The sequence below is a fragment of the Pseudochaenichthys georgianus genome, chromosome 7, assembly GCF_902827115.2.
Source record: "Pseudochaenichthys georgianus chromosome 7, fPseGeo1.2, whole genome shotgun sequence".
Taxonomy (NCBI): domain Eukaryota; kingdom Metazoa; phylum Chordata; class Actinopteri; order Perciformes; family Channichthyidae; genus Pseudochaenichthys; species Pseudochaenichthys georgianus.
The window spans coordinates 37200463-37215156 of record NC_047509.1 but is presented as its reverse complement, the minus strand read 5'-3'; the positions used below and the strand labels follow the sequence as shown (position 1 = coordinate 37215156).

The window sequence follows — 14694 nt, the reverse complement described above, 5'->3', positions numbered from 1 at the left end:
CTTTGTTACTTTAAAGGGGACCTATCATGCAAAATGCACTTTTTGATGTATTTTATACATAAATATCATAGACTGTATATAGAAATGGACGTAGTGTCCGTGACGTCACCCATAGGATTCTGCAGACTTGCCGAGAAGCCCTTAGTAGGCGGAGTCGGCCACAAACGGCTCGACAGTGACGTCAGAGTTCAACTCCCGCCTGCTCCAGCCTGCTCCAAATAAGGGCAAAGAGGCAGGGCCGAGGCGGGACCTCCTGCCACTGAGCTGGAAGTTCCAGAGCTAGCTGAAGCTACCAAGCTAAGCTAACATGTTCCCCATCTGCACACTGCCGTCGCATTTTACGTTTCTAAGGTAAGCGGACATGAAACTATTCAGCAAAAGTATAAATAATAATCTAAGTTATTGAGTTTTTAGCATAATACTTCAGAATCTTAAAATCCCTTAACGTTTGTATGCAATTGTGCAACACTGGAATCAAGTAAATATTAATATGTTTGCATGACATTAGTTATTTATATTTTGATATCACTTAACTATACGTTTAATACATTTAAGTCGAGCTAAGGTACATGTTCATATTAATTAAACAAAAATGCACCCCCCCCGAATCCATATTCACAAAGGGGGGATCTAATTATACAGAGAATATGGTTTTTTGAACCACGATGTAAACATGTTTATTTCTGCTGTAAAGTTGGGCATTTTAACATGGGGGTCTATGGAAATTGCTCCCTTCTGCAGACTGCACTAGATGAACTGCAGTGTGTGGCACTTCCGTATTGGCGTCCCGGCTCTTCCCCAGAGTTTGCCGCTTGATAAATATGTGTCTCACTCACGCAGCATCAGAAAATAAAACCCTCTCTCTTTTCCTCCGTACCCAAATCTCTAAAAACGGGCATACAACGGAGCTGATCCAGATTTGCGTCCGATATGACGTAATATCAGAAATGTAGGCTGGCTTTACACCCACGGCCCTATCAGAAAGTTGCTATCAGAAACAATGCCCGACTGTTTTGGACGTAATATGGTCGGTGCATGTTTACATTAGTATCGCTAACACTCAGAGCTAACCTGTACTGGAGAGCATGTGTGTGAAGAAGCAGGAAATAAAAAGGAACTCACCTTGTGGTATAACCGGCAAGAGAGAAAGCCTTTGAGCTCCATACAGTTTCAGAAATAATCCTTGATAATCCATGATATGGCGTTTCATCACGGCAGTATTTAGTTTAGACAGTAGCTGCCGGGTCCCGCATGACCTCAGCCCCCTCCTTTTTTTTATCAATTTTTTTGTTTTTTAAAGCTTTATACCCCAAATCAGCACTTTTGAAACAAGAGGTGAAATAAAGGGATATGAGGCATGGCTAGAATGGGTGATCTGTTTGGTATTTTGAGCAAAACACTTCATAGACATGTTTTTTATATATTTTTATATATCTGAGACCTATGCTATTGCCTAAAAATAGCATGATAGGTACACTTTAAATATCAGGTGTGAGTGCTTAACTGTGAACATTCTTGAGGCATGAATGTTTTTGTATGAAATGGTAATTCTCAGAAGCTCTATTTTAGTTTTAGAAGAATTTATTTAATTGTAATCTCACTAGTGATTTTGGCTGAGTAAGTGAGCAAAGGCAGAAGTCAGGTGTGTGTGAGAGAGAGAGGATATGCTGTGTGTGATCCTGTGCCTGGATAATATATATATCGTGAGGCCTCTCGCTCTATCAGTGTGTCTTTGATATATGATCCTCCGTCAGGGCCCTTGCTGCTGAGACGCTCATAATCATGTCCCCTGATATAAATCAAACCCTTGTTTGCAGCACGCCGACAGGATGGACAGATTACCACTACGCCTCTTTTTCATGTCTGTCTCAAAGTTATGCCTCGGGGAAACTGTGTGGCTAATTTAACTCTGACAAATAGAGTGTCTTCAACTAATGATTGTTTTCATTAGTAGGAGATATAGATTTGATCTTGGGTTTCATTTATGTCATTTGGCTTGTGACTGAACTTCTCTTGTTTTAAGTCAAACTCAATGCATCAAGTGCTAGGTATTACTTACCTTTCAGGATGTAAATCTCTGCCTCAGAGGGTGTGTGTTCCTCCCGCTCCTGCTCACTCATACAGGCATGCACACACACAGGAGAAATGTACAGTGGAAATGGCTGATGTCATGGAAATGCAAACACGAATTGTGTAATCAATAACAGGAAATGCAATCTCCTCCTACGTGTTACTAAACAAGTCAAATATCCTGCTAGCTTTGATTTAGACAGGAAACTTCTACCCTGTACTGATTGCCTGTGATGATAACATCTTTAGTGACATATCATTTCATTAAACTGGCAGAAACCCTGACAGAGTAGGCAGACACACAGCTCACGATCTCACAGCTAAACGAATTGATGCAGCGGAAAGTAGCTGCAATTATCCAAGACAACACTCACCATCGCGGTTGCTAACGAGCAGTGAGTATGGTAAACCTTGGGACTCGGTTCCCCATTTTGTGCAGGAAATTAGTGATGGATTCAACATTTTTGTGGATCTTGTCATTGTAAAGCTGGACAAGCAAATACATTTCAAATAAGTATCCCTAGTTATTTCTGCTATTAGCTTCTGTTTCTGCAACTTATTAACAGCCATTTTTACAAATATTGTAAACAGGAAACTTTGATTGCCTTTGTAATTATGAAGGGAACGAAGAAGGGGAGTTATATAAGTATAATCAAAGTATAAAGAACAACCGTTTATAGAGGAAGTCAGGGTGGATGGTTAGCTCGAACATTTAAAAAAAAAAAAAAGTTACGTAAAATTGCGTTTACTTTTATACTTTACTTTCCTAGTTTACGTCACTCACGTAGCTTACAGTTTATTATTTATGCCAATTAAGTTTATTTTGTAACATGTTTCTCACACGACTTACGTCTTTTACTACTTGTGACGATTCACAACATGCGCCTACCGTTTCAATGCTCTTACGGCCCGTCCACACGGCTTCTTCCCATTCACTTTGAATGGGGTGACTTCATGCAACATCTTGCAAAAAACAGCGTCTGAGGGCTTCTTAATATTTAATAAGCTATGAATGTGTCATACCGGCCCACACAGCCATGCTTCCGTGCTCCATTACCTGGCTCACACAGCCAGGGTCCAGGCTTCTGTTCCGTGCCCGACAGCCATGGTTCCGGCTCCAGAACCGGCCCCAGCAGCCATGGTTTCGGCTCCAGTACTGGCTCTCCAGCCGACACCAGCTCCCCGTGTCTTCCCCGTGTCCTGTCCACCTCTCCAGTCAGCTCTCCAGTCAGCTCTCAAGTCTCCTCTCGAGTTCCCTCTCAGGTCCCCTCTCGAGTCTCTTCTCGAGTCCCCTCTCAAGCCACCTCTCAAGTTCCCCCTCGAGTCCCCGCTCTAGTTCCCTCTCGAGTCCCCTCTCAAGTCACCCCTCCAGTTCCCTCTCAAGTTCCCTCTCGAGTCTGCTTTCAAGTCACCTCTCGAGTCTCCTTTCGAGTCACCTCTCGAGTCTCCTCTCGAGTCACCTCTCGAGTCCCCTCTCGAGTCACCTCTCGAGTCCCCTCTCCAGTCACCTCTCGAGTTCCCTCTTGAGTCCCCTCTCGAGTTCCCTCTCGAGTTCCCTCTCGAGTTCCCTCTCAAGTCCCCTCTCCAGTCCCTACTCAAGTCCCCTCTCCAGTCCCTACTCAAGTCCCCTCTCCAGTCCCTACTCAAGTCCCTTCTCTAGTCCCTACTCAAGTGCCGTTGGAGGTTCCGCTGGGGGTCCTGCCAACCCTATGTCCGGTGCCGTTGGAGGTCCCGCCGACTACTCTTCTGCCGGGGGTCCTGCCAACTCGATGTCCTGTCCCGTTGGGGGTTCCGCCAACTATTCTTCTACCGGGGGTCCTGCCAACCCTATGTGCTCAAGTTTTAACAACCTATTCTATCATTAAGTTATGAGGACATGTTAGTTATGTAAGGGCGGACAGATGCCCACACATGTGGTGTGTAGTAAAATATTTTTGGAACTTTTAAAATAAGTATCACATACACATTTAGGTTTTTACCACTCTCTGAAAAGTTCCTTGCTATCATTAATGAAAAGCCCATACTGTTTATTGTATTAGCTATGATGACGTAAGTAAGTACCTTTTCTACAATTCATTTCCCTGTAGTGTGGCCTCAGCTAAAGCTCTGTGCGACTAATCTGAACTCAACTGACCTACTCCACAGGACTTAATGCTGAGCCACAAACTCACCTCCACCTCTCACTCTACTGCTTCCTTTCTGCCTGTCTAGTACAAACATGAAAATGTGTTAGTTAGTGTGTGTCTGCAATGAACTTAATCACCCTATAGGCTGCTCACTGGCTACTGTCTGGTCATGCCCTCGCATGAGCTTTTTGTCGGTCTCTCGGGTGTGTCCCTCTTCTTTTTAGTTAAAGATTAATTTCTGTGATTAACCGCTGTAGCCCCTTTAGGGCGAAGCTTATTTAATCTGATAAAGAGTGTTAGGATGAAAAAGAGAGTATACTGCACTGGTTGTGTATGAACAGTAATATACGTTACATGACACGTTCTGTTGTGTGTGTACACAGGTGGTGCAGAACAAAGGCTCAGTTAGATGGTATTACTGTTTGCTTTCCTTGAGATCTTGGTCAATAGCAGTATAAATCAACACTGCACCTCACACTGGGGGATATAACTCTCTCTAGAGACCTGACATGGAGAATAATCTTTGATGGTAATCTTGCAAGATGCCAGCAGAAATGCGGTAAATATCCAGACAGTATTATGAGATTTCCTTTGGCTCCACAGGTGATTATGTCGTAGATTAGGAAGTTGTTTGAAGGGTAGTTGCTTCTATGTTTGATACTAAGATTACATGTGTTTGGGTGGTCTGTTCAAATCAAGCAAATGGTTGTTAATTTTGGATCTTATATATTAGTCAGTGTCTGCCAGTGCTTTCCCTGTATTTCAGTTCAAAAGTGTTTCTTTAGGGTTTCTAGAAATCTATCGGGGTGCAGCAGATCTACCATTACAACATTACTGTTGAAGAAAAGTGCAATTTCCCCATGATGATGTTTTCTTCATACAATTTCTCTTAAAAGACTTTTAACAATTTTCACTCTAATATAGAGAAATAAAGTTGTGGCTTCAAGCTGTGTTACAGTGATTTTCAACTGTTTTGATGATTTTGTTTTGCAATGTTGTATTCAGAATATTATAAAAAATGAGTCATTCAGATTAATAATGCCTTCAAGAAATTATCTCATTTCAGAAAGAAGAGAAGCTTTGCTTCATATGGTAGCTTCCACAAATCAGCATCTAATGCAACCCCAAAACATGTTGCTTTTTTAAGTAATGGATGCAACACTGTTTTAATGACTCTCCTCAGCCCAGACCCGGACTGGCCATCGGGAGGACCGGGAGGTTTCCCGATGGCCAGGCCTGTTCAGTGGCCTACTGGCCTTTTATGTATTGTGAACGCAACGCTGCGCAAATGTGGGTCTGCCTCACACAAGGTGACTGGCTGTCTACATGATGTGGCCTGCCGACAAGGCCACGTCCATACCGATCATAAACCAAAGCCCTCGATTGGTCTCTGTGTGTCATTCAAGCTCGGGAGGGGAGGGTGTGTGTATGTGTGGCACGAGCAAGCGAGAGAGAGCGCGCACCGGTTACGTGTATTGTTGTTAGCATCTGGTTAGCTAGCTGCTCTAACAGATATAAGGAGCTGTTTCAACAACAAGGTGGAGGAGAGTCCTCTGCTGTCAGACTGAGAGAGATAACTACAGCTTAGGTGAGGTAAAGGACTCTGAGTGTTTAGGTAGTTAACTTAGTCTAAGTTCTCAGTGGGTCTCAAATGGTTTGGTCACCGTTTATGTAAACACATATTTCCATTTGAGGGGGGAGTGATTAGTAAAATATGCATGAATACAAAGAAAACAAAGTGAACTAGGTGAAAAAAGGTATACACTTTTAAAACTTGTTGAGAGCTAAAACTAGTCTTTGCTGCTGCCTCAAAGAGGAGCAGGGAGACAGGAGAGGCTGATTCAGGAGCCCAGACACACTCAATAAATAAACAACTTTCCATATTTTTTTCATATTGGATATGGTATGTTATTGGTTATGGCCATGTTCTTATGATTTTATGATTATTTAGATGTATAGAGTTCTGTTTCATATGGGTGTTTCCATAGATCTAGTCTCTTTATTTCCCCCTCAAAATGCACCAGATTGATGCATTTCACTTCAAAATAATGATAACAAATCTTATGGGGGGGTGCATACCCCCGGACCCCCCTAGAGGATTTGAGGTCGACCCTCACTTAAAATATGTTCCCATGGATAGGTTCCCAAATACATTGCAAATTCTAAAACATTTTCTATATACACAAAATAACCATTTCTCTCAAATATTGTTCACAAATCTGAATAAATCTGTGATAGTGAGCACTTCTCCTTTGCCGAGATAATCCATCCCACCTCACAGGTGTGGCATATCAAGATGCTGATTAGACAGCATGATTATTGCACAGGTGTGCCTTAGGCTGGCCACAATAAAAGGCCACTCTGAAATGTGCATTTTTGCTTTATTGGGGGGGTCTGGGGGGGTCCGAAAACCGGTCAGTATCTGGTGTGAGGGGTAGGGGTAGGCTTAGGGTTAGGGTAATGTTGTGAATCGAGTGGCCTGTGTTCGTCGTCCATAACATACGCCTGCCCATACCATAACCCCACTACCACCATGGGCCACTCGATTCACAACATTACCCTAACCCTAACCCTACCATCTGTGGCATTGTGCTGTGTGATAAAACTGAACATTTTAGAGTGGCCTTTTATTGTGGCCAGCCTAACGGCCCGTCTACACTACAGGCATCGCAAAATGCTTTCAACGCTTCACCCATTCATTTGAATGGGGTGACGTAGAAGATTTTTAAACTTCGCCGAACTGCATTGTGGGGAGCATGGCATGGCTTTGCAAGCATCACGAGCATCTATCGGCATCAAAAGTTGAACAATGTTCAACTTTTGAGGCTCGATGCTTGGCATCAGCCAATCAAATCCCGCGTATGCAAATCTGACAGTACAAGCGCTAGCCAATCAAACCGCGTGTATGCTGGGAGAGACTACGCAGGTCATTTCCTCATATTCAAACAAATGGAGCAGTAGTGAATCACCCGGTGCTGTATGATCAGTCTCTGTTCATCTACCGGGATACAAACCGGAGGAGCGAGGCATGGAGGGAGGTGGCAGAGACAGTGGATGAAACTGGTAGGTTTTCGCCTGTTTGGAGATTTTATATCCAGTTTACTTCGTTTTAACATTGCTATTGCTTTATATGCCGGGGGCGGGCGGGAGATTACTGATTGGTTGTTGGTCGCCTTGGGCGCGAGAAATCGCCAAGCCTCAGACACGCCCAGCTTCAAGATTTTTTGATGCCTGTAGTGTAGACGGGCCGTAAGGCACACCTGTGCAATAATCATGCTGTCTAATCAGCATCTTGATATGCCACACCTGTGAGGTGGGATGAATTATCTCGGCAAAGGAGCAGTGCTCACTATCACAGATGTTTTCAGATTTGTGAACAATATTTGAGAGAAATGGTTATTTTGTGTATATAGAAAATGTTTTAGATCTTTGAGTTCGTCTCATGAAAAATGGGAGCAAAAACAAAAGTGTTGCGTTTATATTTTTGTTCAGTGTAGTAACCCATGTCCATGTTTATTATTGGGTAGTAGATTTAAACTATAGGGCTATCACTACGGGCAGCAACGCTGTCAATATTCACAAATAAATCCAGCAAAATGGTACAAAAAAACTGGTAGTGGCCTGGCTGGATGTATAATTCCCGGCCTGACTTATTGTCCTAGTCCGGCCCTGCCTCAGCCTGCACATATAGTGATTTACACCCTACAGCTGATTTCAACAAGTTATCATCCTCAACAAAATCACTGAAATAAGAGTAAAGAAGCATTGATTTATGAATCTTAACACATTACACAGTGTTCTACCAGTTTAAATCCGTTTAAGTTCGACTGAGCAGCACTGACGAGTATTTTGTGTCTGTGATATCTCTTTAAAGTCCTGTGCTACTTTCTTTGCGTTGGTTGTGTATCACAGGGTGTTTTAGTGTTGTAAGATCAAAGGTTGCTTTTTAACCAGCGCCCTGTCTTCTATGGTACTTAGCTGCATTTGTCGGCAGGTATATTAATGGCAGTTGCTATGTACTAACTTGGGTATATCCTGTGGTAGTGCTGCATGGAACAAGTGGGAAATTAACTCTATTTCATGCTAGGAGCAAACTGAATTTTCTTTGTAATTAGAGGATGTTATCCTTTCTGTCTGACAGTTTCCTTTTTATAATTATTTCCTTCTTTTCTAACTTGTGTTTTTGTCGAGATAAGGGCCCATATCATGCTTTTCTGGTTATTACCCGTCCCATTGTGTGTTATGAAGGTTTTTCTGCATGTAAACGGTCTGCAGAGTCAAAAACCTTCAAAGTACACCCTGTAGTGTAGCGAGTAAAACTCTAACACAGAAAATACCTGTCTATGCTGCCCCAAAACGTCTCGTTGGAGATTTCTCATTTTCCATTGTTTGCTTCCTGGGTTCTGTGACGTGTGAATACCCAAATCAACATCAAATGACCGGATTGGCCCAAATGTACCAATCCACGGAGCACCTGACACACCAGGATCCCTTGGCTAACTAACAGGGAGTCCCCATTGACTTGCATAGAGCTCCCTGAACGCTGGTAATAGACGAGTTGGGATCGCGGAGAAATGCTCTCCGCAGACCCATTCTCACAGCGTTATAAACCTTTTTCTTACTCAATATCAAGCCACACTTATTGTTTTTACTTCGGCTGTGAGTGTTTGTGTGTGCTCAGGATGAGTTTCGCTTGTTCTCGCTGTATCGCCGACCCGGAAACCTGTCCGCTCCTCGCAGCAGCGACGAGCAGCAACGAGCCTCGTAACGAGCCTCGCAACGAGCCTCGTAACGAGCCTCGCAACGAGCCTCGCAACGTTCCGACGTTTAGGACAGAGAGTGAATACACATACTATACAGAGATGCTGTATGAGAAACCAATGTGATTTTGGAAAATTGCACAATTTAAATCTATTCTAGTAGACCTCAACAATGGAAATATGATCAGTAGAAATGGCCATGACATGGGACCTTTAATAATTTTATTTAAAAAAGAAAAACTTATATTGTGACACAAAAGAGTCAGTGTGAAAAGCCTGTTCTGAAAAGCCATCAAGTAGATAGCTTAAAGAACTGGATAAATGGTTGAATAGAATGGTACATTTAATGAATACAACTTGAAAAAGGCAGCTTAAAGTTAAACAAAGACCTTATTTAAAAAAGTTATGAATACATGGCTGATATGTCTAAAAGTAATGGATCTTTTGTCAAAACGTACATTCAAGCATAACAAGGATGTATGATGATGCAAACTTGACCTTAGAGACCTCAAAATTGTTTAATAGTATACAAAAACAGACTATGCAATTTGTATGCTTAAATAAAATCTAGTTTTAGGCTTTATCAGGCATATAAGGTTGCCTGATGATAACACACAGTGGTGCAGGTAACGGCAGCTCTTACAGTATATTGAGTCACCCATGACAAAAAGGAAACTTCCTCCATGATCTCATCTGGATAATTTGATCTCATTTCTAGCCCAGCCTTGTTTTACAATACTTTAAAAGCAGAGTCTTGAGCTGCAGGGTATTGGCAGTGTGTTCAGTCTGAAGCCCTTCATTTGATGTGCACACACACACACACACACACACACACACACACACACACACACACACACACACACACACACACACACACACACACACACACACACACACACACACACACACACACACACACACACACACACACACACACACACACACACACACACACACACACACACATACCATGTATACATCACTTCAGGGGACATTACATTGACTTACATGCATTTCCTAGAGACTTATCCTAACCTTAACCATAACCAGCACATGCCTAACCCTAACCCTTACCCCAACACAAAACCTAACCCTAACCCTAAACCTAACCAAGTCTTCACCCTAAAATTAATGATTCCCCTTATGGGGACCTCCAATTTGTCCCCATAAGGGAGGCGAGTCCCCACACGTGACTATGTAAACATATGTAGGTCCCCACAAGTATAGTAATGCTAGTCCACACACACACACACACACACACACACACACACACACACACACACACACACACACACACACACACACACACACACACACAGCGTCAGCCTTATCGTGTTATTGTGTTCAAGGATATGGGAGCCTGGGATTGTTTGGACTAGTGTCTCGAGATTTCATAGCTTTGTCCAACTGCTGCACGGAAGTTATAGTGGTGGCACTGAACCTTCTGCAGGATCCTCTTATCTCGTTGTTGAGATTGTGTGTGTGTGTGTGTGTGTGTGTGTGTGTGTGTGTGTGTGTGTGTGTGTGTGTGTGTGTGTGTGTGTGTGTGTGTGTGTGTGTGTGTGTGTGTGTGTGTGTGTGTGTGTGTGTGTGTGCGTGTGTGTGTGTGTGTGTGTGTGTGTGTGTGTGGCTGTGTGTGTTTGCGTCAAAGTCTTGACTCAAGGTCTGCAGGTGTAAACTTCTCTCCTTTGCCTTTTTTTTACTTGAAAAAGAAGAACACGTTGTCCCTTTCGAGTTTGAATTTGTTGCATTTTCAACATAATTCTACATTGTTCAGGGAAATGCTTTGTTGCCCCCTCTCTGCTAAATAAATTATAAAAATAAATATATTGTCTGAAACATATTCTAAAATATACGTATATAAATATACAATATATACAACAATAAACTGTGAAAAAATTACAATAGATCCAGACTGGATTGCCTGGAAATAATTTCATTTTATAGCTACTTTATGGAATTTTGAGAAAAATCGTTGTCAATGAAAATGGCGGCCGTTAAAGTTAGCTAGCACCATGTACTTTTAGAAAATGCTTGCACTACATCATTAATGATATATTCAGAACACTGTTATATGACATAAGTTAGTATCTATGATCATTTAGCCAACAGAGATTTACACTCAGATAGTATTTTGCTATTGATAATGTAAGGAAGCTAAAGTTAGCTAGCTGTAACTTAGTTATGCTGCAAGTTGCATATATAATCCATTCCCAGTTTGTCAATACAAAGCGATAAAACCTTTTTTATTTGAAATCTTTCTCTGCTTTAGATTGAATGTATTCAGGTTTGTAATAGCCATTTCTGTAGAAGGTGTTACCTTTATTTATTAGGAGGATTTCTCCGTTGTTTCAGAAGTACAAATGTATGTAGTACGAGGTACAGTGATAGAGAGATCAAATGATCTTGGGTCTTGAGAAAACCCTTTCTACAACATGTACATTGAGCCGTCCTGGGTAGCGCAATCCATGTTGCTGTCTGACTTGTTCAGTCTGCCTTTCCTTCTCCCTCTTTAGCAAAGGTCAAAGGTCACATCACCAAAGCTGTGAAAGTGAACCCTGCTTTGTTCTCTCCTACAGTTTTGGAGTTGTCTAGCCCGAATCACATACATGCATGCACATAACCCACACATGCATATCTTACAAACACTCACCCGCCTTCTACTTTCTCTTTCTCTTTTCTAATCTAGTCGTAGCACCAGTTGCTTCAACCTTTAGAGTTTCTGAATAGAGTTGACCTCCATGGCCCCAGTCTGATGCCTCAGCCCAGTTGATTTGTCACATCCTTTGGTTTTTAGTCCAACTAGAGGGGGCAAGGGTGAAACAGCACTAAAGTAACACAGAGAACTCAAATGAGATGCTTCGGTGAAATACTTCTGGATTCCAGCACATGTAGTTTGACACTGTCTTGCAGTGAGTTGGATTAGAAAACTGACACCGCTCCTATATCTGTACACTTAATATGAGGCAAGCGCCAGTTAGCCTATAGCACAAAACTGGGATCATGGGGGAACGAGTAGCTGGTGTTGTCTCAACTGTAAGAAAATATACCAACCACCCTCCTAAAACTTTAAAATGTTGTTTTTACACTTACACTGTTTGTATTTGTATTTAAAATCAAGATACAACATGTTAAATAGTGAGATTGCCTTGAAGTTGATTTTGTACCGTTCTGTAAGACAGATTCAGTCTTTATGCCAAGCTTTCTTTAGCTTTATTTGTACATAAATTCATTTGCATATCATCCAATGCCGAAACAACTGTATTTCTGAATATATCAACGTCGTCCTCCAACTCTCCAAAGTGGTGCCTTTCGACTATGAAATGATAGTGCAGAGAGAAAGTTGGGGTTGGTTTGTAGCTCCTCTTGCCAAGTGCCAGGACCGTGGTGTTATTTGCGGTGCATTGGTCGGGGGTGGTGCTGCACTGAAGCTCTGTGGCCTGGTTTACCCCAAAATCTCTCCAACCCATCCTATCCTCTTCTTCTTTTTTCCAATCTCCTTGGTCCATCCTCCTCTTCTTTGAACTATCTCTCTCTTTCTCTGGCGTCCTCTCTGCCGCTCTCACCCTTCACTCTCCCTCAGTGTCCAGAAGAAAGGGGTGGTGCATTCCAAAAGCCTGGAGACCATTCCCCTCTTTCAGCCAGTGGCTCACAGAGTGACAGAGGAATTAGAATAAGAATAGCTGTCCATTCACCCCGGTGCCCCAGTGACGAGCCGGAGGGCGCGCGGGAGGGAGGGCGAGGCGGAGGGAGGAGAGCAATAAAAGGGGGGGTCCCTCGCGCTGCATCCCCATTGGCCCGCGGCGTTCCCTCTGTTTTTACATCGCTGCCGTCAGTTGCGCTTTCAAGTTTGTTTTACACATTCTGGCGCACATACACACCACACATGTGCATGCACGCGTAAACATACACATCGGGGTTCAGGGCCTGCACACGTGCACGCTCCGATACGGGAATCTACACACTGCACACTGTCAGAGGAAAGTGGAGTGAGCAGTTGTGACCTGGCAGTACAGAGGAGAGTGACCTGTGGATGAGTGAGTATAATAATAATAATAAATTATATTTCTATAGCGCTTTTCTTGAACCCAAAGATGCTTAGAGCTGGAATCTGAATATTTCCTGCAGGCTTTTCTTAGTGTTTTACTTATTTGTATGGCTGAAACTCTATTTGTTTTCTTGTCCTTCTGTGGCTTCTGGTGGAGATTTTCAATTCAACTGTGACCTTGTGCTGCTGTCACAACCTCTGGCTAAACTCTAAGCTATCTTAACTATGTAGCTGTTAATATGTAACAATGTTGTCAAAGTTTAACAGTGCAACAAGTGTTTCCTTCAAATTCAAATTCCTAAGTAAATGACTTGTGACCAAACCTAAGCGTTCATTTGAGCAGAAGTTATATTTTGTAGTGGTATTTGTAGCTTCTAATGAACATGAATGCTGATTTGAATGTCTCATAACAGGTTTTAGATCTCATAAGTGTATTTCTTTATAATATTCTTTTAAAAATCATTTACCATGTTTTTTTCATCTCTAGGGCTCTTTAGTGGCAAACAGGCTTCTCTATTCTCTGCAGGTCATTCCACTCTGCACTATAGTGCTATAAGACAGACCGTAACTCATCTCAACTACTCTACTGCCAGCCCACAAGGACATTAATGAATGAATACATGGACCCTTACCCTATACCTCAAAAACATCTGTATTTAAAACACAATCTATGGTATAATGGTCTTTACTCTAGACCAGTGCTTCTCAAACTTTTTTCAGTAATGTACCCCCTTTGAAACATTTTCTCAGCCCCCTGACCGATCCCGAACATTTTTGATCAAAAAAGCCTATATAAATAATTACAATATAGTGATGTTCCCTCAGTGTGTGATATATTAACTCCTTCGTGGTATGCATTACAACAAACTAAGGATATTTTCATTTTATGCATGAAAAAAAATAACATAACACTTTTATAAAACAGATTTTTCCAAGGAGTTTTTCAATTTAAGTAATATGTTATTGTGAAAAACTATAAAATACAATACACACATTTGACATGTTTATATGAGGACCCCCTTGGTGGTTCTAGGAATGTTTTATATAATATTGTGTTTTCTATTTAACTTATTTTACTAAGATTATTTTTTTAATTAACCTTTTTTTTTTTTTTAAATCTCACGTACCCCCTGCAGTACCCCAACGTACCCCCAGGGGTCCGCGTACCCCCATTTGAGAATCACTGCTCTAGACGACATTTTTTCTTTGTGAGGAAAAATGTGCCTTTTTGTTGATTAAGTTAAATGATCAATTATAGTTAGTTATAGTTCCAATTAGGGGTGTTGAAAATAATCGTTTCTACGATGGATTGCGATGCGGACGATTCGGTATCGATGCAGTGACGGAAGATAATCGGTTATAGCGTAGTAACGTTGCTTCCTGATTTTCCGGCCGCGGCTTTACTATAACGTTTTTTTTTCTGTCACTTTAATATCAAATCGGTCGGTGACGCAGAGATCAGGGAACAGACATGACAGCGGCACAGCGACACAGCAACACCAAACACGGAGCAGTCTGCTTTATCCACCAACACAACAACACCAGTCCAGAACCAACAGCAGAAGGACCCGCTCTGAATCACTCCGTGTCGCTGCGGCTCAGAGACACAGGGATTTATGTTTTTCAAAAATAATCGCGTTACAATCATGTCAGGTTTTTGGTGGATTTAATGAAGTCTTGGATTGCTGAG

At 42.1% G+C, this 14694-nt stretch overlaps 1 protein-coding gene across 2 annotated transcripts in view; it reads left to right on the top strand.

The window, feature by feature from the left end:
- lamb2l (laminin, beta 2-like) overlaps nucleotides 1-14694 on the top strand; it is an 89891-nt gene that overhangs the window by 2579 nt on the left and 72618 nt on the right. Inside the window, exon 1 of one of the 2 annotated variants that reach the window (XM_034087376.2) lies at nucleotides 12775-12993. The exons of the other annotated variant lie outside the window; for it this stretch is intronic. The gene's annotated coding sequence lies outside the window, so the exon portion shown is untranslated. Of the gene's footprint in view, nucleotides 1-12774; nucleotides 12994-14694 lie in introns of those variants that run through there. 2 annotated transcript variants of the gene reach the window in all.